Below are 25,314 nucleotides of genomic sequence, written 5' to 3'. Positions count from 1 at the left end.
TCTCGTTGCCTACGCTCCTGCAGCTTTGTCAGGGCCCAAGAGGACAAAGAGGATGAGACCCTTAAAGCGCAGCCTTAAATAGCCTACTACCATGTTTCGGTTTAATTTCTTTCCTCTGCGCCAGTCCAGTGTCGTCACCAGTCCCCCTCCTCAACTAGAGTCTTTTTCTTGGCCCCGGAGGATGATGCTCGGTCCCGTGGCGCTTCTAAGGGGGCCCCTCCTCTAGACGTGGGGGGAGCCTGCTCATATTAGCAATCATAATCTGCGGTATTTCTTTTTGGCTGGAAAATGTTGACTGTTTAGTGTCAGAGGCTAGATACTGTAAAAAAATAGCCATTCAATGGCACAAACGCCTGCAATAGAGGGGTAGAACACCAGAGGTGGTCCATACCAGGTACAGCCAATTGAAGTCAGGGGAATTGGAATTTGTCTCTATGAGCCTGGCCACGCTTGTGAGATATTGGATGACTTTCATTCTTTGACATCTGTGATTAATGGGGTGTTTTATGATACCTATTAGCAAACAGATAATCAGACCTCGTTCTGGATGGTAGATTACTCGTGCACTCTTATGAGTCTTGAAGTTTTCACTACATGATACAATAAGGGCATGGGACGGCAGGTCAAACTACATGTTAGTTATTACAGCCTAAAATTCCACTTACAAATGCTAGAATGGAAGAAAATTATTGTGACACCCATTTCAGAGAATGTAGGAAGCTGGCTCTGTATATACAATGCCAAAGTAAGGTATAGTGTGCACATAGTCGAGGGAGTCCCCAGAGCTATAGCAGAGGCTAAATTAGATAAGTAGTAACAGCTCTATTTGCGGTAGTGTGGGCAAGCAGTTAGGCTTATCCAGAGGGTGTGTTAAGCATTTATTGTATTCACTCAATCAAGATTTGTGGCACACACTCAGAGACTGAATCCAGACCATTTGGATAAGTATAAAAAAGGTATACTTATGCTCTATTTTTAGAACCAAGCAGCACTTGGCACAGGTAAGTAAAACAAACTCTCAAACTGCAAGACTTCACAAGGAATTTGCAATAGTTACAGGTTGGTATTGATTCAAAAAGCTGTTTACATTACATAAGAATTACTTTGAGAATACGTTTCAGTTACTTTAAGATTAATTGGAGTACTGGGGGTGGTATGCCTAGATACCATATATAAGGATCTCACAATACAAGGTAAGTATGACTTCCCTATGCTTGAGTTCTAGTTACTGGACATGAACAAGGGTTCCTATGGTTTCGTAGGTAAGTAAACGACTTACAAGTGGGAGTTTTGGGGGTTGGGACCAAGGTTCCCCAAAGTCTAGGTTGGCACTCATGTTGCACCACCAGCAGCACTGGGGCGGCCGGGTGCAGAGTGCAGGGGCCCAATGTTAGCCAATCGGGATAAGGGGGCCTTCGGTTAGGGACTGCTTACGAGCGGGCCACTCGGGTGTGGTAGCAAAGCTCCTGGGGTCAGGGTCAGCTGTGCAGGAGCCAACAGTGCGCTCTAGAGCTGCATCACTAGCGGCACAGGGGCGGCTGGGTGAAGTGTGCCAAGAGGACTTTGAGGCCCTCAGTTTTTCAATGGAGACCTTCGGTTCAGCCAAGTTGCTGCAGGCTCGGGCAGGGGGGCTTCCTGAAGGCGACCACCAGTGGCAGAGGTAAGTTGGGTTCCTGAGTGATGCCCGCACACCATTGGTTGGGCCACCCAAGGCCGTGGGGCATTTGCTGCAGGGCTGTTTTCTGGCGTTGGGTTTTTCTTACCAGCTCTCGTCGCAGTCGGGGGGGGACCCTTCAGGTAGAAGCTGCAGGCGTAGTATTGAGGCTTGAGGGAGGTCAGGATCAGCAAATCCCAGGCCAGGATCACTGGGGAGACCTCCTCGTGGTGTTGGGCCACACAAACTCGTGCCGTGGGCGTTAGGTGCAGAATCGTCAAGTCACCAGAATCCGGATTCTGTGGGTGAATCTTGGCTTGTGCAAATCCGGTGCTCATGGGAGACAGAGTCTATAAGATGATTGCAGGACAGGTCCTCCATGCTCTAGGGGGCTGCTGGCTGCTGGACACGCCAGGTTCTTTGCTGTAGGCAGGTCGGAGCCAGACAGGCAGGTAGGGCTATGGCAAAAAAAGTAGGTGTCCTCTTTGGTCAGCACAGGTCTTCTGTCCTTCTTCTTTCTTCCTTGAATAAGAGGAGTCAAGGTTTAGGGTGGCCTCTAGATACTAGATTTAGGGGCATTAAAAGGGGTGTTCAGGTTGGGACCAATGGGATGCTCCCTTAGTGTGGGTAAACACCCTATTATGCCACTTTCCAGTGGGTGGGGGCATGATCCTTTCCCTGATTAGTTGGGTCCCCTCATCTTCAAGATGGAGGTGACTGAGCTGTGTGCTTCACCTCGCCTCCTCTACCTGAAGGGTGGGGTTGCAAAGGTGGATACACCTCTCCTCCTAGCTTGGTTTTCCTGCTGATTCTCCTGCCTAAAGTGGGGGTAGAACTGGTGGGGGCCAGTTGCTGGGGGCAGCAAAAGGCAGAGACAGCTCACAAAGTTGGCAGACCTTTGAAGCTTCTCCTTCATGGACCCAGTCCATCCTGGGGCAGAAGCAAGACACCTCTGCCCAGGATGGGCTTTGTTTCTGAACCCATGGAGTAGAGGCTCTGTATCCAGGGGTGCAGAAACCTGTCTGTTTGTGGCAACTGGTAGGCAGCCATTCAGGAATCACAACAGGGCTGGTCATTTTTCAGGGGGTATCTCCAAGGTGCCCTCTGAGTTCATTTTACATTAAATCCCACACAGGCATCAGTGCAGGTTTAATGTGCTGAGAAGTTTGCTACCAAACTTCCCAGTTTTTAGTAAAGCCATTATGGAGCTGTGGAGTTCGTAATGACCAATTCCCCGGCCATATATACGGCCCATGTGTTCTACTGGTATTGTCAACCGACATATTGCCTAACTCTCATTTGCCAATTTTGGATTTCTACATATCGCACATTTTCACCCTTAGGATATAGTCCCCATAGAGCAATTGCACTTTTTTTAAATTCTTTTTTTCTCTTCACGGTGGAAACATTATACGCTGTGGAGAAACCCCTTAGCCTACCTTTTCAAATTTGAATGGGACCCTCCCTTCAAATCCTATACGTGTCAGGAGGCCAGTAGCAGCTTCTTTATTAGGTCTTAGGACCAAGCAACTCCAATTTGCAAAACTGGTTTGGCTGACTATAATAGAGCAGATACTTCATATCTGCACTCCCTGTTCAGCCACTCCATGGCTCAGAACACCCTCATTCAGTTTGCGCATGTCTCGGTTACCTTTTCACAGCCCTTTGTTCTCATGACAAAAAGGTGCTTCAGCACAGGCTTGAGGGGACCAGTGGAATTCTGTCAGGAATGGAGGCTTCGGGATTTATGCTTCGCTTTCTTTACTTAGAATTCACAGCAGCCAATGAAAACTTTGAACTACATAACCCATCCCTCCACCAATCACAGGGATCATGTCTGAATATTAAAGTCCACATAACCTAAGCCCTTCGGCTTTCTCTGCTGCTGCAGCAGCTGAGTTAAGTGTAATTTCCATTGGTTTCCACTGCGCTGTGTTTTACTGTTTTTGCAATTGAATGTGTGTGTTATGCAGTTCGATTACAGGGTTTTCATTATGGGTGACTGAGTTTTTGCGATCTAGGAGTATTCTTCTGATGGCCTGGCCAGTGGTGGAGCAGGAGCTGGGACCGTCTTGATTTGCGTGCAAGACAGGAAGTCCTCTTTTTGTGTCCTTTGGGCTTGCACATGTTCAGGTAGTCGATTGGAGTAATTATAGTCCGATTGGCTTCTCGCGCTACGTCTGTTCAAGCCGGTGCCTTCCCTGTCTCTTGAACGCCTGGCGGGGTGCATAAACGACAAAAGGCTTTGCCCTAGGAGAGTTTTGGGGTGGCTCTCTCCACATTTTATCGTTTAAAGGCTTGGCACTATTTTAATAAATATTTTAACAAATAGTATTTGCTGGTTTGGGCTCCTGGCACTGTAAGTCTCTACAGACTTCCATTCATCCCTGGACCTATTCTCTCCCAGAACCTCTTACACTCCTCCAGTTCTCAGGATAGTGTACTACGAGGAGGGTGATGAATATGTGGAGTATGAAGAGATGCCCTATAACCGCCACATGGAAGAGCAGTTGGTAGAGGCATTGAACTTTCATGTGCAAGACTCAGTGATTCGTGCTTTGAATAAGGCTTTGCAGCCCTTAACTCAACCATTGAGAAGTTATGGCAGAAGTGTGTTGGGAAGACCCTTAGGGGATTCCTCGTTGAAAGGGTTGAAGTTGAGTGAACCGGGACTCCACAATTTCCAGCCCTGGGATGGCGGATGTGTCCTCTCCATCCTCTCCTCCCTCTTCTGACTCAGAAAATGACCGGGAGAAATAGCGGCCAGCAACTGAAATGAAATGAAATGAAATGAAATGAAATTGGGTTTATAAAGCGCATTGCTGCCCAAGAGCGTCCCAGCGCTGGTAAACTAATAACAGAACACAAGAGGGAAAAGAAATTAGGAGGCCTTGGGGAAAAGAAAAGTTTTAAGTGCTTTTCTAAATTTCAGGTAGGAGGGTTCCATCCGTAGGTCCCTGGGAAGTGCGTTCCACTTTTTTGCCGCATTCAACGAGAACCGACGACCTCCGGTGCGGGCTTTCCTCACTCTGGGTGTGATGGCCAGGTTTTCTCCGTCAGGACCGAAGGGCCCGAGCCGGTTTGTATGGGCGAATCAAACCTCTCAAGGCCGGTGGGCCGTTACCTTGCAGTGATTTGTGGGCAATGCAGAGTGACTTAAAGGTAATTCGCTCCTGAATTGGGAGCCAATGAAGGGCTCTCAGCAATGGTTTGGCTGAGGCCCGTCTGGGGGCCCCCATGAGTGACCTGGCTGCAGCATTCTGTACTCGCTGCAAGATATTAATCGAAGCCTGAGGCACGGCCAGGAGGAGGGCGTTGCCATAATCCAGTCTGGACAAAATTAGGCCCTGGATTAGGAGTTTTCTCGATTGAAAAGGCAAAAGGGGGAGGACCTTCCGTACAGCCCGCAGCAATCCAAAGCACCCTCCTGCCACTTTCTGCGCGTGGGTCTTGAATGTTAATTGAGGTTCAAACCAGACCCCGAGGCTTTTAACTTTCTCCTTGGGCGGGGGTAATTCACCCATGCAGGGAGGCCAATGCTCGGAAGACAGGGATGTCAATTGGTGGCCCATGACCATGATCTCGGTCTTAGCTCCATTGAGTTTGAGTTTTGAATCTGTCATCCAAGAGGAAATAGCGGTTAGGCATCTTGAGAGGTCGGATGGGCATCCCCCTTGTTGCGACAGCGAGACGATAAGTTGTGTGTCGTCTGCGTAGCTGATGGATTTGATCCCGAAGGGGGCGACTACCTCCTCTAGCGGGGCCATATAAACATTGAACAATGTGGGGCTCAGGGAAGAGCCCTGAGGACCCCACACTGAAGGGGAGTGGATTTGGACATCGATCCATTTTCCCAAATCCTAAAGGATCGTTTATCGAGGAACGATTCCAGCCATCCGAGGGCTGACCCTGTGATGCCCAATTTGGCGAGACGTTGGACCAAGGTTGCATGGTCAACGGTATCGAATGCAGCGCTTAGATCCAGGAGGATCAGGGCCGCTGATCCCCCCGAGTCTAAGATGCATCTTGCCTCTTCTGTAGCCACTATAAGGGCGGTGTCTGTGCTCTGGCCTGGGCGAAAGCCCGTTTGGGAATCGCTCAGTAGGCCATTACTCTCCAAGAACTCTGAGAGCTGCCTATTCACCACCTTCTCGGCCACTTTGCCCATTCCCGGTAGCAAGGAGATCGGGCGGAAATTGGCTAGATCAGAAGAGTCTAGCCCCGGTTTCTTTAGGAGCGTTTTAATTTTTGCTTGTTTCCAGCTCGGGGGCACTATGCCCGTGGTAAATGAGGTGTTTAACAGCTCTGTGGCCGTTGATGAAATAGTGCTCAAAATTTGTTTGAGGATGTGCATAGGGGCTGGGTCAGAAGGAGAGCCACTTTTTATGTTGGCTAGCGTGTTGCAAAAGTCTTCCCTGGTGATGCAGCAGAACGCCTCGAGTTGGGGGCTGGTGGAGACGGGAAAGGGGGATTCAATAAATAGTGTTGCGGGCGTTTGAGGAAGGCTCTCGAGAATGTTCTGTATTTTTCCGTCGAAGAACTCTGCTAGCTGGTCGCATCTTAATTCGGGGTCCTTATGTAAAATTGTTGGGGCTGGGATTTTGAGCAGCTGCTTGACGATTTTAAACGTTTCCCTGGAGGAGTTAGCTGACATTTTAATTTTCTCCTCAAAGAAGTCTGCCTTGGATTTCTGCCGTGCGGTTTTATAGAGTCTCAGTGCAGCCTGGTAGGAGGTTTTGCTATTGAGTGCCCAGTCTTTCCTCCACTTACGCTCCGATTTTTTACAGGCTTTTCTGAGATCTCTTAATTTGGTCGTAAACCAGGGGGATTTAAAAGTGCTGCTCTTTTTTGTACTCAATTTGAGAGGCATAACCGTGTTCAGGGAATTAGTAAGCCAATTATTGAAGTTTACATCTGCTTGCAGGACATCAGATTCTGCATCGGGAATCGATTGTTCGAGGGCAGATTTCAGGTTTTCCACCGATAGCCTCGGCCAGTCTCTTTGAAGTATACGGGGACGGGTGGCCCTAATCTTTTCAGGACGGATTTCCCAGGAAAAAGGCACTACAAAATGGTCCGACCATGGTAAGGGCAGAGGGGATTTAACTACAAGCTGGGAGTTGTTTGAAAAGATAGGGTCCAAAAGGTGGCCTTTATTATGAGTAGCTTCCTTGTTTAGAAGATCTAGTTCAAAGGTTTTAAGGTTTGTAATAAGATCAGCAGCTACTTTATCGTTAAGATCGTCGAAGTGCAGGTTCAGGTCTCCCAGAACCAGAAAGTTGGAGGCCCGGGCTGCTGCTGCTAAGGTAGCTTCTAATAGGGAGTCTGAGAAATGTTTTAAACTACCCGGCGGGCGGTAGATGAGGAATCCTGAAAGGGAATACGTAGGTGTTAGCTGGATATTGAAGCATGCACTTTCTGCATCTAAAATTCCGCCTTCCTCAAGTCTACAAGTCAGGGAGTCTTTGTGAATTATAGCGAGACCCCCACCTTTCCCTTCATCTCTGTTCTGAGTCTGGATATTAAAACCGCTAGGAAGGGCAGAGATGATGTCGAAATCTGTATGAGGGGATAGCCATGTCTCCGTAAGGAAGAGCAGGTCGAGGTTACATTCTTCAATCAACAGATTGATCTCTACCGCGTGCTTTGGCAGAGATCTGCAGTTGAGTAATGCCATCCTCAGTACTCGACCAGTCTTCTTGCCGTTAATCCCCACAGTGATAGGGTCAGGGCAGGATTGGCAGCGACAGAGTGGGGCGTCAGTCCAGTCCCGCTGATGGCACCCTGGGTCCCCATAATGTCGTAGCGCCAGAAGTTCCTCCCTTGAAAATCTCGCTGGTCCCGGAGGAGCAACGGACATAGTGGCTGGCCCTTGGCCCGTTCTGGCTGCGCGGATGGGAAATAGCCTTCATTTTATAGCGCCCGGGCCGTAATTCGCCCGACCGCTAGAGCGCTAACCGTGCTTTTTCCCCAAAGATGGCGGCCAAAGTCGTCGCCCTTCGGGAAGCCTCTCTGAATCCGAGTGTGGCCCTGACTCGGCCCTCGGAATGCCGGACGCGGGAGAAATTGAGCGTCCCAGGTGTCCCAGGCAAAGAAAGTAAAACAGTGCAATTTAAACAGCAAGACTGCAATTTTTAAAAACAATATTTCTGTGCAAAATAAGCAATTTAAAATATGGGTCAGGGGCCTAACTCCCTGCTTTCGGCCTCAGGAGTGCTCTGTTACTAATGGAAAGTGTAGCGAGGCTCCTCGCTCTTGTCAATTGCTTTTAAGCGCCCGGGCCGTAATTCGCCCGACCGCTAGAGCGCTAACCGTGCTTTTTCCCCAAAGATGGCGGCCAAAGTCGTCGCCCTTCGGGAAGCCTCTCTGAATCCGAGTGTGGCCCTGACTCGGCCCTCGGAATGCCGGACGCGGGAGAAATTGAGCGTCCCAGGTGTCCCAGGCAAAGAAAGTAAAACAGTGCAATTTAAACAGCAAGACTGCAATTTTTTAAAAACAATATTTCTGTGCAAAATAAGCAATTTAAAATATGGGTCAGGGGCCTAACTCCCGGCTTTCCACCTCAGGAGTGCTCTGTTACTAATGGAAAGTGTAGCGAGGCTCCTCGCTCTTGTCAATTGCTTTTAAGCGCCCGGGCCGTAATTCGCCCGACCGCTAGAGCGCTAACCGTGCTTTTCCCCCAAAGATGGAGGCCAAAGTTGTCGCCCTTCGGGAAGCCTCTCTGAATCCGAGTGTGGCCCTGACTCGGCCCTCAGAATGCCGGACGCGGGAGAAATTGAGCGTCCCAGGTGTCCCAGGCAAGGAAAGTAAAACAGTGCAATTTAAACAGCAAGACTGCAATTTTTAAAAACAATATTTCTGTGCAAAATAAGCAATTTAAAATATGTGTCAGGGGCCTAACTCCCGGCTTTCCGCCTCAGGAGTGCTCTGTTACTAATGGAAAGTGTAGCGAGGCTCCTCGCTCTTGTCAATTGCTTTTAAGCGCCCGGGCCGTAATTCGCCCGACCACTAGAGCGCTAACCGTGCTTTTTCCCCAAAGATGGCGGCCAAAGTCGTCGCCCTTCGGGAAGCCTCTCTGAATCCGAGTGCGGCCCTGACTCGGCCCTCGGAATGCCGGACGCGGGAGAAATTGAGCGTCCCAGGTGTCCCAGGCAAAGAAAGTAAAACAGTGCAATTTAAACAGCAAGACTGCAATTTTTAAAAACAACATTTCTGTGCAAAATAAGCAATTTAAAATATGGGTCAGGGGCCTAACTCCCTGCTTTCGGCCTCAGGAGTGCTCTGTTACTAATGGAAAGTGTAGCGAGGCTCCTCGCTCTTGTCAATTGCTTTTAAGCGCCCGGGCCGTAATTCGCCCGACCGCTAGAGCGCTAACCGTGCTTTTTCCCCAAAGATGGCGGCCAAAGTCGTCGCCCTTCGGGAAGCCTCTCTGAATCCGAGTGTGGCCCTGACTCGGCCCTCGGAATGCCGGACGCGGGAGAAATTGAGCGTCCCAGGTGTCCCAGGCAAAGAAAGTAAAACAGTGCAATTTAAACAGCAAGACTGCAATTTTTTAAAAACAATATTTCTGTGCAAAATAAGCAATTTAAAATATGGGTCAGGGGCCTAACTCCCGGCTTTCCACCTCAGGAGTGCTCTGTTACTAATGGAAAGTGTAGCGAGGCTCCTCGCTCTTGTCAATTGCTTTTAAGCGCCCGGGCCGTAATTCGCCCGACCGCTAGAGCGCTAACCGTGCTTTTCCCCCAAAGATGGAGGCCAAAGTTGTCGCCCTTCGGGAAGCCTCTCTGAATCCGAGTGTGGCCCTGACTCGGCCCTCAGAATGCCGGACGCGGGAGAAATTGAGCGTCCCAGGTGTCCCAGGCAAGGAAAGTAAAACAGTGCAATTTAAACAGCAAGACTGCAATTTTTAAAAACAATATTTCTGTGCAAAATAAGCAATTTAAAATATGTGTCAGGGGCCTAACTCCCGGCTTTCCGCCTCAGGAGTGCTCTGTTACTAATGGAAAGTGTAGCGAGGCTCCTCGCTCTTGTCAATTGCTTTTAAGCGCCCGGGCCGTAATTCGCCCGACCACTAGAGCGCTAACCGTGCTTTTTCCCCAAAGATGGCGGCCAAAGTCGTCGCCCTTCGGGAAGCCTCTCTGAATCCGAGTGCGGCCCTGACTCGGCCCTCGGAATGCCGGACGCGGGAGAAATTGAGCGTCCCAGGTGTCCCAGGCAAAGAAAGTAAAACAGTGCAATTTAAACAGCAAGACTGCAATTTTTAAAAACAACATTTCTGTGCAAAATAAGCAATTTAAAATATGGGTCAGGGGCCTAACTCCCGGCTTTCCACCTCAGGAGTGCTCTGTTACTAATGGAAAGTGTAGCGAGGCTCCTCGCTCTTGTCAATTGCTTTTAAGCGCCCGGGCCGTAATTCGCCCGACCGCTAGAGCGCTAACCGTGCTTTTCCCCCAAAGATGGCGGCCAAAGTCGTCGCCCTTCGGGAAGCCTCTCTGAATCCGAGTGTGGCCCTGACTCGGCCCTCAGAATGCCGGACGCGGGAGAAATTGAGCGTCCCAGGTGTCCCAGGCAAGGAAAGTAAAACAGTGCAATTTAAACAGCAAGACTGCAATTTTTAAAAACAATATTTCTGTGCAAAATAAGCAATTTAAAATATGGGTCAGGGGCCTAACTCCCGGCTTTCCGCCTCAGGAGTGCTCTGTTACTAATAGAAAGTGTAGCGAGGCTCCTCGCTCTTGTCAATCACCACTGAAAGGTGTTTCCTCCATTACCAAGGAAACATGGCCTCGCTACACGCCGCCCTGCTCCCGCCTGCCGACTCCCGATAACGGGGAGCGATCGATACCCGGGGCCGATGCCGGGACACTCTCGGGCAGCTCTGCTCGTGTTTCACCGTCAGCGACGCCCTTCCGGCACGACGAGTCCCAGCGCGAAATCACTACTTCCCAACCCCTCCGGAAAACACCTGGTGCGTGTGCCGCTGTCCCCTAAATATTGCAAGGGTGGAGTTGGAATAGTTAATGAGCCTCCTGCTCTGCATGAACCTACCGCCCTCACTCAAGAGGGCAGGCTCGGAGGAAGTTACACTTTAACTAAGCGCTAACCCAAAACCCATCATGTTGAGTCAGAGGCCGGACCAATAAAAACCTCCTTTTTGACTGTAGAAATATAGTACATCCCAGATCTACTGAATGGGTGCCCTGCATGCAGGTCGCAAACTATGTGCAGGATAATATTTATTGGGGCTTTCAGTGCGAGGTGCGAAGTATATTGAAGTCAGAATGTCCTTGGCCCTGTCTTTAATGCAAAGTGGCTGAGACCTCTGAGCTACACCACAATATCGCAACATTTCTAAAGAAATTTGCAAAGTATCCTAATAAGGGGCTAGACAGGGCCTTGTGCGGGTATCAGGACTAACTCTTGGATGTTTCGGGACCCCTCACTAAAATATATGATTTAGCCGTCCAAGCTAAGGATACCAACTCTCAACTTGACCCTAATGAGATTCTCAAATGGGCTCAAAGAGCACTCTCTTTCTTGGACAACTCTAACTGTGCTTTGTCTACGGCGAGACGTAAATCCTTACTTATGCGGATTGATCCTCAACTAATACATTTGCCCTCTATGGAGGCGGGCACCCTAGCGAACAGCTTATTGTTTGGAGACAAGTTTGTAAAGGACCTGGGCAACTATGTGCCGACTTTTTCTTCCCTGGACAAAACTCAGAACTCTTTGAAGAAAGTTTTTCAAAATGGCCTTTTTGTCAGGGCCGGAGGCTTCCGAGGTCAGGCACCTGGCTGAGGGTTCTACCTGGCTTCAATAGGAAATGCACCCAGAGGAAAAGGTGGCACTCTATTTTCCAACTTCTATCCCACCTACAACAGAGGCAGCTGGGGCCGTGCCCAGCGAGGAGGTTACAAGGGAGGAAATAACACCAGTGATGCCTTCTATTCAGGTAAAGATTTTTCCATCTCAAAACTTATGTTGGGGGGAAGGATCAGGTTATTCCTACACAATTGAAATATTCTCGACCCCGTCTTCCCATCCAGCAAGGACATCGCCTTTAGCCACGCCACCGGACTCCACTGGACGGACCACAGCTGCATCCACTTCAGCTTCAGAAAGAACACGACCCACCACCACCAGCAACAGGTTGCACGCAGAAGCTGGAACAAGATCACAGCCGACCAGCTCGCCGCATCCCTGAGCCAGGACCCCCCCGCTAGCTCAGCAAACCCCAGCCAGGCCGCAAACAACCTCACGAAGTGGATCAGCAACTGCGCAGACAACCTCGCCCCTCTGAGGACCCCGCCCAGCAGACCCGGCAGCAAGAAAGCCCCATGGTTCACCGACGAACTCAAGACCTCCAAGAAGAACTGCCGAGCCCTCGAGAAAGCCTGGCGCAGAAACCCAACACCAGACAACATGACCACCCTCAAGCTCGCCACCCGAAAACACCACCAACTGATCCACACCACCAAGAAAACAGCATTCAAGGAACGACTGGACAACAACGCACACAACAGCAAGGAACTCTTCAACATCGTCAAAGAGCTCTCCAACCCCAACGCCGGAATCAACGACATCACCCCATCACAAGACCTCTGCAACTCCCTCGCCGCCTACTTCCACAACAAGATTGCAGACATACACAACAGCTTCAAGACACAACCGACGCACCCCACGGACGCACCAACGCCCCCCACCACCACCCTCCGCGCCTGGACCCCGATCAACACTGAGGAGACCATACGCACGATGAACTCCATCCACTCCGGATCTCCAACCGACCCCTGCCCCCACCACGTCTTCAACAAGGCCGACGCTGTAATCGCACCCCATCTACGGGACATCATCAACACCTCCTTCGACACCGCTACCTTCCCGGAGAGCTGGAAGCACGCCGAACTCAGCGCTCTGCTGAAGAAACCATCAGCGGACCCCACCGAACTCAAAAACTACCGCCCCATCTCGCTCCTCCCGTTTCCGGCCAAAGTCATCGAGAAGACCGTCAACAAGCAGCTGGCCGCCTTCCTCGAGACGAACGGATCCCTCGACCTCTCGCAGTCTGGCTTCCGGGCCAACCACAGCACCGAGACCGCCCCCATCGCAGCCACCGATGACATCCGAGCCCTGCTCGACAACGGAGAAACAGCGGCCCTCATCCTCCTTGACCTCTCCGCAGCATTCGACACTGTCTGCCACCGCACCCTAGTGCAGCGCCTCAGCAATGTCGGAATCCAGGAGAAGGCACTAGAATGGATCATCTCCTTCCTCGCCGGAAGGACACAGAGAGTCCGCCTCTCCCCGTTCAGATCAGAAGCCACCGAAGTCATCTGCGGCGTTCCTCAAGGCTCCTCGCTCAGCCCCACCCTCTTCAATGTCTACATGAGCCCCCTTGCGGCCATCGCACGCCAACACAACCTCAACATCATCTCCTACGCCGACGACACCCAGCTGATCCTCTCCCTCACCAACGACCCCGCCACCGCCAGAACCAACCTACACGAAGGGATGAAAGATGTAGCCGAGTGGATGATGACCAGCCGCCTGAAACTGAACTCAGATAAGACGGAAGTCCTCATCCTGGGATCATCACCCTCCGCCTGGGACAACTCCTGGTGGCCCCCCGCCCTGGCAGCGCACCCAAACCAACAGACCACGCACGCAACCTGGGCTTCGTCCTGGACTCCTCCCTCTCCATGACCAGACAAGTCAACGCCGTCTCCTCGTCGTGCTTCAACATCCTACGCATGCTACGTAAGATCTTCTGGTGGATCCCCACCGAGACCAGGAAGACGGTCACCCAGGCCCTCGTCACCAGCCGACTGGACTACGGCAATGCCCCCTACGCCGGAACCACCACCAAGCTCCAGAAGAGACTCCAGCGGAACCAGAACGCCTCAGCAAGACTCATCCTCGACATCCCCCAACACAGTCACATCTCCGGACACCTGAGAGACCTGCACTGGCTCCCGGTCAACAAGAGAATCACCTTCCGCCTCCTCACCCATGCACACAAAGCCTTACACAACCAAGGCCCAAGATACCTCAACAGCCGCCTCAACTTCTACACTCCCACACGCCAGCTTCGATCGACCAGCCAAGCCCTCGCCGCCATCCCCCGCATCCGAAGAGTCACCACAGGAGGAAGGTCCTTCTCCTACCTGGCCGCCAAGACCTGGAACTCCCTCCCGACCCACCTCCGCCTGACCCAAGACCACCTCGCTTTCAGGAAGCAGCTCAAGACCTGGCTATTCGAGCAGTAGCGGACCCCCCCCCCCCCAAGCGCCTTGAGACCCTCCGGGTGAGTAGTGTGCTATATAAATGCTATGATTGATTGATTGATTACTCAGGACTTGTGAGTGTTGCAGACTGATCAGGGTTTTCAACTGGAGTTTTACTCCTCCCCTATCCAAGGGAGCAGTCATCTCCTTCCATTTTTCCCAAGCAGAGAGAGTAATTTGATAGCCGATGAAGTCTCTGCTCTTTTGTAGAAAGGGTCGATAACAGAATCAAACCCTCGTGGTTTTCTCAACACAATATTTTTGGTATTGAATAATGATCAGGGGTTTTGTTTGGTTCTGAATCCCAGGAAATTAAATGTGTGGATTGCATATGGCCATTTCAAGATGGAAGTTATACACCTGTTGCAAGATCTGTTGCAAGAGGGATACTGGATGGTGCACCTTGACCTCAAAGATGCTTATGTAGCAGTCCCTATCTTTGCCTCTCGGCGCATATTTCTTCAGTGTCAGTGGTGCCTTCAGTGGTTCGAGTTTACTGCCAAGCCATTTGGCTTATCTTCTACTCCTTAGTGCTCCACAAAGCTACTTCGACCAGTGGTCCAATGCCTCCAAAAGCGTGGGGTTCGAGTGATAAATTTAGACAGCATTCTGGTCTTGGCACAGGGCAAGGACTGGGTCCTTCTTTACCTGTCTTGGATGACTCAGCTCCTTCAGGATCTGGGGTTTGTTCTCAACTTGGACAAGTCAATTATGATTCCCTCCCAGACGATAGAATATTTGGTGGTTTCAGGTGGGCTTCATCCTGAACCAGCTTCTGCTGCAGTTGAAAAAGAAGATTTCCATCAAGACAGAGTTGAGGAGAGTGTGTGCCCCTCCTAATATGGGCCCGATTCTGATGTCGTTCGGAAATCGGCCGAATTGGCTTTGGCTTTACCGGATCTTATTCGTAGCCGTGGTTTACGACTGAATCGTACACTGTTGCGAACAAGCAAGTACAATGAGAAGATTGCGTATACGTCGACCGAATAGTTTCCAAACGCGAACATGTTTGTACGACTCGTTCGTAAACAAATCATGCCACGCAATGCAGCCAGATTCTGACTGAGCGAGTTTGATGCACAATTCGGACAGACGCTTTGCCTCAGTCTCAGGGTGGCGAAGCAGCTGTCGGAAGTATACTTCGGGGGCTGTAGCAGGCTCCTCTTTACCCGGGGCCCTCCAAATCTGTCACAGGGGTGTCCCTGGGCCCCCCGGTCCAAAGATGCGCATTGTGGGGGTCTTCCACAGGGTGTACGCTTTTCCCCAACCACCCCTTTTTGGCTATGGGAGACTGTGTACGCAGGCTCCCATAGAGTTTAATGGAAGTCCGAGCGAACCGAGTCCGTATGCTTACGGACGCATCGTACTCGCTTGTTTGGACTCATGGAGCACATTTCGTCCGGAAAGCCCTCCGGAACCCAACCATGCAGAGGGCTTTCCAGACAAGATCAAAATCGGACACCAAGGGCCTGATTCTGATGCGGTTAGGAAAGCATGCCCACCTAGGGCCTGATTCTGATGCGGTTAGGAAGACCTCCTAAGTGCATTTGCTCCTTCCAAATCGGATCAGGAACATGTCTTTCCAACCGAGGGCCCAATTAGGATGCAGTTAGTAACATATGCTCCCATTGAAGTCAATGGGAGTCCAACCAAATCGTATCAGGAAGCATCCGGATGCATCGTACTCCGTCAGTCGGACTCTCCCGATCCGGGTGGGTTGGAAATCATTTCCAAACCGATTTGGTCGGGAAGCTTTCCAACCCGCATCAGAATCAGGCCCTAAATCGTTGAGAATCACGCTTTGCCTGGTGGGACTTTTGGCCTCCTCCATTCAGGCAATATATCCAGGCCCCCTTCATTATCGGGCTGTTCAATGGTTGAAGATAAAGCATCTTCATAGAGATCTGGCTTATTTGGGACAGATTGCTATGTCAATGGAAGCCAGGACCAAGATGTCCTGTTGACGTGAGCATAGAACAGCAAGGCCATTTTTGCTTTGGTTCCGGAAGTGATAATGGAATCTGATGCCAGTCGTGGGGAGGGGGAACCCATTTGAGTTCTGTGGAGAAGGGGCCCTGGTGGTCTCCAGAGGTACTGCGTCTTCATATCAAATTTCTTGGAACTCCTGGCGAGTTCTTTTGCAATTCGGACTTTATCCCCATGCAAAGTGAGTTGTAGTTAGTTAAACATGGACAATGTTTCAGTTGTCAGATAAATCAATTGATTAGGGAGACGCATTTGTGCCTACTTGCAAAGATAGCCAAGGATTTTTGGCATTATTGCCTTCTATATCACATATCGGTAACGGCGGAATACATTCCGGACAGTTCCAATGTGGTGGCAGACTGGAACTCTCAGTTCCTCCATAATTCTAGTGACTGCAGGCTTCATCCCAGAGTCATTTGACTTTTGAATTAGTGATGTGGCCCTTGCACGATCAACCTCTCTGCGTCCCACCTGAACGCTCGACCGCCTCTCTTTACAGTTAGAGAACGGATCCTCAAGCAATCAGCTTCGATGCACTTATACATGTTTGGTTGACTGGTCTATTTTATACATACCAAAACAAATTCCAGATGTGTGAGTTATCTGGCATTTCCTCATCATCAAAAAATGGGTGTTGTTAAATATTTGAAGTGTTATGAAGATTGTACACATGAACTTTGCAGTGATGTGGCAGGTCAAGTGTTGATTTCTTTGCAGAAAACTTTCTGCCTGGTCTCTTCAGCTACCTTGGCCAGTTGGGTTAAATGGTTGTTGTGTGAGGCTGGAAATTATGTCTCCCTTTTGGAAGCTCATTCAATGAGCAGGGTTATGACCACTAAAACCTCTTTTCATCGGTTCTCGTTTGGAGGACATTATGACCGCGGCGGATTGGTATTCTGATTCAACTTTTAAAGTATTCTATCATAATCTAATTGTAGATGTATTTAATGTAATGGCTCAACTTTTAACTAGATTAATCCAGAGCCTCTGTTCCTGACCTAGAATAAAATATTTTCTAGCAATAGTGTCAAGAATTTTCCATTATATTAAGGGCAAAGAGGCAAGGATTATCACGCCCTAGGAGGTGGTTTATCCTCACACTGCTGCCTGATGTTTTTCTTATTCAGATTGAAGCATTTGTGATTATGATGTAATAGCAGTTTGGGTTTACTGTTGACATGATAAGATTTCCCCCTGTGTTTTATGCAGGAGTGTAGCATTCACCAAAGAAGCACGAAACAAAGGGTGGTGAATGAACTGTAAGATTTATTTGAAGTACGAACTCCTGTGACCTCAGCCACAGCCTTCCTCGCAGCTGTCGCCTCCAGAGTGCCCCCGGCGCTCGCCTTGGAACGCTGGTCGCGGTGACATTCGAAGTGATGTCACCGCGAGCAGCAACCATCACACGCGTAGCCGCCGGGGGGGAAACAGAGGAGGGAGATACCACACATCCCCCTTCCCTGCAGAAATAGAAAACATAGGATAGAACAATTACACCAAGGAATAAAAAGTTTGAGGAAACATACACTAGGCAGAATGGCAATAGTTACATCATTACATATTGGTCAAAGTGTCTAGGAGGCCTGATCACTCTCCTGCTGGGCCTGGAACCTGGGAGAGGGACACCAGGCGGCCTCTTGCTGGCGAGGCCGCTATCTAGTCCACGACCACTCTTCCCCCCCCCTGCACCTTCTGGGACTACTACAGGAGGGTGGTATTTTACAACTCTCCCTAGATTCCATATCTTTCCTTCTTGTGTCTTGACCGCATTCTTGAATAGTTTTGTGATTTTCGTGGGACTGCTGTACTCTGACCAAACCGCCTTCCCTGTGGGAGCTCTGATTTTGATGTTGTCTCCAACCTTAAAACCGACCTCCCGTGCGGCCTTGCGTTGGTCGTAACCTTCTTTCCTCACCCTCATGGCTTGTTCATGTTTCCTTTCACCTTCCTTTTCTTTGGTACGGTCAGACCACCCCTTGTGCCACTTCATCCACCCCGGGGTGAGTTTTGTGTTTGGTGTCCTGGCGCAGAGCAATTCGAACGGAGTGACGCCCGTCGTCTGATGAGGCGTGAACCTGTATGCTTCCAGTCGCCTCCACACCTCTTCTTTCCAACTTATACCACTTGCTTTAGCCAGCTGGATGCTCTCCTTGATGGTTTTGTTAAAGCGTTCGACCATGCCATTGGTTTCTGGGTGGTATAATGCGCATCGCTTGTGCTTGATGCCTCTTTCTTCCAGGAAGTCTTCCATCTCTTTTGAGCATAGTTGCACTCCGTTGTCAGTGAGGATGTTGCTGGGAAGCCCCTCACGAATAAATACTTCTTGCAAGAACCCGATAACGGTCTTGGTCGTGACTTCGCTGACGAGTTTAATCTCCGGCCACCGAGAATACAGATCCACGAGCACCAAGATATAGGGTGTACGCAGTTCCCCAGACATTGGACCCAGGATGTCCAAAGCCAACTCGTCCCATGGTCTGGACGGGGGCGGCCTACACACCATGGGAGGTGTCTGTTGTTTCAGGACCTTGTCGCTATTGCAGCACGGGATGCACTCCCTGATTCTTCTTTCCGTGATCAGGTCCATGTTCGGCCACCAATAGCTCTCCCTGAGTCTTTGCTTGGTCTTGGTGATACCCAAGTGTCCTTCGTGCGCTACCTCGATCAGGTTGTCTCTCACAGTAGCTGGTGGTATTAGTCTTGTTCCCCTGAACAGGCATCCGTCAACGATGGTCAACTCGTCCTTGACGGCCTGGAACGGCCGCAGGTCTTCATCACGTTTGTCTCCGTGCTTCCACCCCTCTTTCACTCTTCTGCATACTTCTTCCATGATTTTGTCCTCTTCCTGTGCCTTTCTCCAGGTTTCTTCACCCAACGCCTTCTGGATGGTGCAGACATTCTCCACCATGAATCCTTCTTCGTCTTCATCGGTTTTGTCTTGCTTCTCGCTTGCTTCCGCATCGCTGACAAGTCTGGACAGACAGTCGGCTGCAAGGTTTTGTGTTCCTGGGACATACTCGACCTTGAATGTGTACTCCTGGAGGCTGACCACCCAGCGTCTTATCCTACTGGAGATGGCGTCCAAACCCTTCTTGCTGAACACTTCTACTAGCGGCTTGTGATCGGTTCGGAGGGTGAACTGCGTGCCCCACAGGAAGTCCCTAAATTTTCCTACTGCCCAGGATACCGCCAGTCCCTCTTTTTCAATAACTGAGTAGTTGTTCTCAGATTTTTGGAGTGACCTTGAGGCAAAGGCCACGGTTTCTTCTCCTTCCACACCTTTCTGGGTAAGAACCGCTCCCAACCCTTTTGCACTAGCATCAGTGGTGAGGATCGTTGTCCGGCCGGGCATGTACGACTTCAAACTAGGGGCTTCCGCAAGAGCTCTCTTTACGTCCTCAAATTCGCTCTGGCATTCTTGGCTCCATTTGAATTCACTTTCTTTCTTCAGCAACAGCCTGATAGCGTAAGTCCTGCCTGCTAAGTTTCTAATGAACTTTTCATAAAACTCCAACATCCCCATGAATGATTTGATCTGGTCTTTGCTTTTGGGGGGTGACAGGTTCACAATGGTGTTCTGCAGCTCGATCTTGGGACGTATGCCCTCTGCAGTAATCTTGTGACCCAGGAAATCCAACTCGGCACAGCCAAAAACGCATTTGTTCTTCTTCACAGTAAGGCCCTGGGACAAAAACCTCCTCAGAACACATCTCAGTCTCTCATCGTGCTCAGCTTGGTTCTTGGCGAAAATCAATACGTCGTCCTGATAACACATGACGCCCGGGATGCCCTTCAGGATATTGCCCATGATTCTTTGGAAGACGGCAGACGCCGAGACTAGACCGAAAGGCATCCTTTTGAATTTGTAAGCACCCATGGGTGTCACAAAAGCAGTAAGTTCCTGAGATTCTTCGTGAAGTTTTACCTGGAAATAGGCCGAGGTGAGATCGAGGGTGGAAAACACCTTGGCACCCTCCAGCAGGCTCATCATCTGGGTGATGTTTGGCAAGGGGTACCGGTCAACGACGACTTCTTTATTGAGTGCTCTCAAATCAATGCAGAGCCGGACTGACCCATCCTTTTTTTTGGCTGCCACAATTGGAGCCAACCATTCGGTCGCTTCCACAGGTTCGATAACTCCGGCCTTACACAGTTTCTCCAGTTCCATTCTGACTTCCTCCTGAATTGCTATGGGGAGTCTTCTGACTTTTGCCACAACAGGCTTGGCATCCTTCTTCAATTTGATTTTGTGACTGTAATTCCTCAAACACCCAAGCTCTTCCCTGAACACCTCCTCGAATTCTCTTGTTATGTTGGTCTTACCCTCCTGTATCTCCTGTATCAAGATCTGGGGATTGCTGTTGGGGTTGAGGTACACTCCTAACCCCTTCTGAGCACGCCACCCCAAAATGTTGTCCCCTACAGTGGACACATATACTTTGGACACAGTAGACCTGTTTCTGTATTCAATTTTACTCAGGAAGTACCCTTTCATGGAGATGGGGCGCCCTGCATACCCTCCTGGTCTCAGGTCTAACCTCCTCAAGGTTATCTTGCCTCCGGACACACGTGAGAACTCCTTGGCATTAATGATGGTTATACGGGAACAAGAGTCAAACAATGCATCTAGGTCAACATTCCCAACTTTTATGATGTCCTTGGGACTATCAACTTGTTCCTCTTCAACCTGTGCTGTAACTTCCTTACATAAGGGGTTTCTGGGACCTGGCGCCTTCAACTCTTGTACTTGCACAACAAACTCGTCGCTCACCACATTTGTTCTGTCTCTACTCTGTCTACTAGCCCCCTGCCCACTCTTGCAAAATTGCCTGAAATGACCCTTCTTACCGCACCTGTTACATGTGAACCTGAGGGCGGGACACTCCTTGTCGTTGGCTAGGTGCCCTTGTTTCCCGCATCTGTAGCAGGTACCTTTGAATGACCCTCCCGGTCTGCTTTCCTTCTGCTCCTTGCCCACTGTCTTCTGACCCTTAACTACAGACACAGTCTCACATTCGGTCACCACTTCGCTGACATTGGTCTTGTCTTCGTTCTTTTTCTCCCCTGCATCTTGCTTAATCTCCTTGACACACTGCAACATGTGTTCTACTTGCTTGGCTATGATGAGGACTTCTCTCAATGGCGGGTCATCTTTAAGCCAAAGCTCCTCACGCACACGCTCCATCCTGCAGGTCAAAACAAACTGGTCCCTAATTCTCTCCTCGCTCGCTCCCCCAAACTTGCACGTTGCAGCTAACTTCCTCAACTCAGACACAAAATCTTCTATAGATTCCCCATCCTTTTGTGCCCTCTTGCCAAAATGATACCTCTCCATAATTGTGCTGGTCTTGGGGAGGTAGTGCAAGTCTAACTTCTTTAAACTAATTTCAAATTCATTCAGACCCCTTGCCTCCTGTGCCCCCAAATCCGGGAGATGGTCTAGGACTTCCTCCCCCTCTGCGCCCAAGTAATAAGACAGTAATGCAGTTTTCCTTTCTAGACCCAAGTTGGGCCCACACACAGTAGCATAATTAATGAACACTTTTTTCCATTTTTTCCACAGAATGGTGGGGTCCCCTGGGCTGGTCAGAAAAAAGGGTGGAGGGGTCACATTTTGCATGTTTAGTACACAGTGGGCAGAAAGAAACTCTAACCTTCAGGTAGGCACCTACCCTTCGAGTAACAAACTGCGTTCTGTGAGAACCAGAAATCTGAGCTGACTCAATGTGACTAGAGGGAGGAGGAATAAAACCACCAGTGGAGACACTTGAAAAAAAAAAAAACAGAGGTCCAACCACCCTTGCACACCTTCCACTCGCCAAAATGTACACGAAGAAAGATAAAACCTGCCCCTCCAAAATTTCAATACATTTCAATACATTGCTCCCAAAGTCACAAGATAAGGATGCTTGGTGAAGAATGTCAGGGCAGTACTCCAACCAAAATGGTCTCACTGCAGTGCTCCCAAAAGTGCGTTCACAAAATGGTTTTTCACTTTCCACGCCGTTCTGACAATAGGACCCACAGTCACTCAGGCACAAGGATGGGTTAGTCTGGCAGAGAAACGCTACTCCGCTGCGCTCGTAGGCCCCTTGCACCTTCCACGTCGCGCTCTCAGGGGCCCCTGGATATACTACTCATATTCCTTTGAACAGCCAATACGCCTCAAACTTCTCTGCAGCCCTGGCAAGTTCCTGTCTGACAACAGCCCAGAAACGCGTTGCTTCACCATCCAAAACGACAGGATTATACTTTCAATGTTCACTACTTGCGCTGCTCCGTGAGTGCTCTTCACACCTGCGTGCTGAAAACCACGCACCACTAACGCAGGGGCTCTGGCAGTGAAACAGAGAGAATTCACCACTCGAGGCCAGGCTTCAAACACCCCTTTGCCAACAATACACAACACAGCGCTGCCCTTGTGCGAACAAACTCCTCTTATCAGGACGCCTGAAGTATCACACCGCTGACCGGGCGGGGAGGATGCAATCACGGAAGGCCAGGCTACCCACACCCCCGTGGCGATGAGGCACTGAACTGCCCCGTTGAAGGTAGGGGGTGCGCGCGGTGAAAGTCTCGAATGCAGGGTTGTACACTATGCGCCTGGTTCTCGCTAGATCCGCAGCTCCGGTTGTGCTATAATTGGCACTTGGTAGGGACTGACGTGAACTGGAGGGTTTCCTGACCTTATGCTAGTCTAGGTCAAAGTCCGCCACACATCGTGTGAGCAGGAGGTATGGGACCTGCGCGCTGGGGCTTCAGACAGCTGTACCTCACCTCCGGGATGACAGTCGTTTAGTGAATATTCACGTCTTTCCCCAGGCACCTACGATTCCTCCGCTTTCCTCCGTGTAGACGACGCGTCCTCTTTCCGGGCTGCTCCTTTCATCTGTCACTCCTTCGTTTTTTAGACAGTTACACCGTGACTCATTTCCTTCACGATCGGCCGGCTGTGTTTTTTTCCAGTCAGCTGCTGCTGTTCCTTTTCCTTCCTGCGGCCGTATTCTTCTTGGCGTGTTGAGGTCACAGGCTCTTGACCCTCGTCGCCAGTGTAGCATTCACCAAAGAAGCACGAAACAAAGGGTGGTGAATGAACTGTAAGATTTATTTGAAGTACGAACTCCTGTGACCTCAGCCACAGCCTTCCTCGCAGCTGTCGCCTCCAGAGTGCCCCCGGCGCTCGCCTTGGAACGCTGGTCGCGGTGACATTCGAAGTGATGTCACCGCGAGCAGCAACCATAAACACGCGTAGCCGCCGGGGGGGAAACAGAGGAGGGAGATACCACAAGGAGTTAATGGAAGTGGGATGTTATGGGTTTTGTCTTCTTTCAAGGCACTGATGCCAAAGTGACTTGAAGGGGTCTGATGTGCGGCTCACGCGGTACCATGTTCATTGCGAGGGATGTCTTCACCTGTTGGAGCTGGTAGGTGGAAGGAGTGTGGTGACTGGTCTAATTTACGCCTCTGCTGGTTTGAGGATTTATAGACTTCAGTCATTTGATGCAAAGAAAGAGGAAGGACTAAGGTTCTATGTACTTTTATATTCAGGCATGATCTCTATGATTGGTGGAGAGAAGGAGCTGTGAGGGCTCAGAGGGTTATGTAGTTTAAAGTTTTCAACTTCTGCTGTGAGAAAGAAAAGAAGCATAATCCTCGCAACCGTGTCCTTAATAGGAGTGAAAATGATAGATGAGATAGCTAGAATCTTTTTTATTCGTTATCACAGGGCGTCAGTGGCTTAAGCCCTGCGTGATGAGATCAGCCACTCACGTCACTTGTTAGTTAACTCTCAAAACACAAACATGCTTAAACTTCCTTTTACGACAGCCCGTCTTCACTTTTTACTTGAAGACATACTGCACGTCAGTACCGGAAATGAGGAATGGTTGATTGGTGAAGGTGAGTCATGAGGAGGGACTCATTTGAAACAGTTCCTAAATGCTGTTACACAATAAAACATTTTAATTTCCATATTCATTCAGTTTGAATAACTGTCACGCTAAATCAGTTTCTTAGAATCATTTAAGGCTGACTCTTTCATACACTGAACTCTGCCAGTTCTACTTTCGATGTGACAACATTTTTAAGCAGTCTGTTGATTCAATCTTTTATTCTTTTCTAGTTCTTTAAATATAATTGGCAGTATATCTCTTTATGGTGTGCTGAAAATAATTTAGTTGTATTGATTTATATTTTTGAAAGTAACAGCTCCACCTTCAGGAAGATATCAACTGATATTTAATTAAGATCATTTATTTTCCACCACCACATACACTCTTTGCTTTGGTTTTATCTAGATGTGTGCTGACATGAGACTTCATAGAGATTGAGTGAAGCCCTTGTACATGTTTTCCTTTACATGCATGTTTCCTCACCCATTATTCTGAATAGAAGTTATATTTGAAGAGCTAGCAGCCTAAGTTCCCCTTAAGGGTATGCTACTTTTGTTAATAAAAAAAAAGAACAATCTTGTGATATTATTTATTTGTTATAGTAAAATACAACATTCCACAGATAAACGTCTAACCAGGAGAGACCAAATTTCCAACAGTTCCTGAAATATATTTACAGATCCCGATAACCGCATTTCATACATTGTACCTACAGGACAAATAAGTTGAAGCTAAGACATGTGGGAACATATTATAAAGGGCCGTGATAAAATTATCGCTTCTTTAGCATCCGCTTTCGGGCGAAAAGCAGTGATAATTTAATCGCACCATCAGCAAGAACATGCTAGTGCATGTTTCTATGCCTCTGCGCCCATTTCCTCAACACCCAGCTTTGCAATGTTAATGATATGCAAAGTGGGCATAACTGACAGAAATAACATGGAAAATGTTGCTAACAGACATTTCTCCAATTATCAATCTGTTCACTAACCTGTGTAGCGATGAGAAAAGTAACACTAACCGAGCTTATTGCAGGTTTCATTACGCCTCCTCTAAATCTTACTAAGCCATAATAGCCTATGTGTGGTGGATGATAAGGATGAGACCACCCTGCCCTATCTACAAGGATTTGCCTATCACTGTGCGATTATCGCTGGATTTCCAGCGATAATCGCACATTTTGCCGCTATCGCTGGATTTTATATCGCATTGGAGATAAGCGTTGTTGATAATGCGCTATCTCTGTAATATGATCCAGTGATAGCCGGCGATAATTATACTTGCGCTAAGAGCGGCCAGCGATAATTATCGCTGCCGCTTAATAATATGCCCCGTAATGTTGAGGAAATTGTCATCTTGACATGTAATGATGAGTGTGGACATGTTGGCTAGCCAGCCCCTCAAATAACAGTGGCCCATCAGAAATATATTCTGGGTATTGGAGAGACATGTTAGGTAAACGTGACATTATAATGTCTATTAAAAAACATTGTTG

The sequence above is a fragment of the Lissotriton helveticus genome, chromosome 10, assembly GCF_964261635.1.
Source record: "Lissotriton helveticus chromosome 10, aLisHel1.1, whole genome shotgun sequence".
Lineage (NCBI taxonomy): Eukaryota > Metazoa > Chordata > Amphibia > Caudata > Salamandridae > Lissotriton > Lissotriton helveticus.
The sequence above is the reverse complement of the archived record's forward strand: the minus strand, read 5'-3'. Positions refer to the sequence as shown.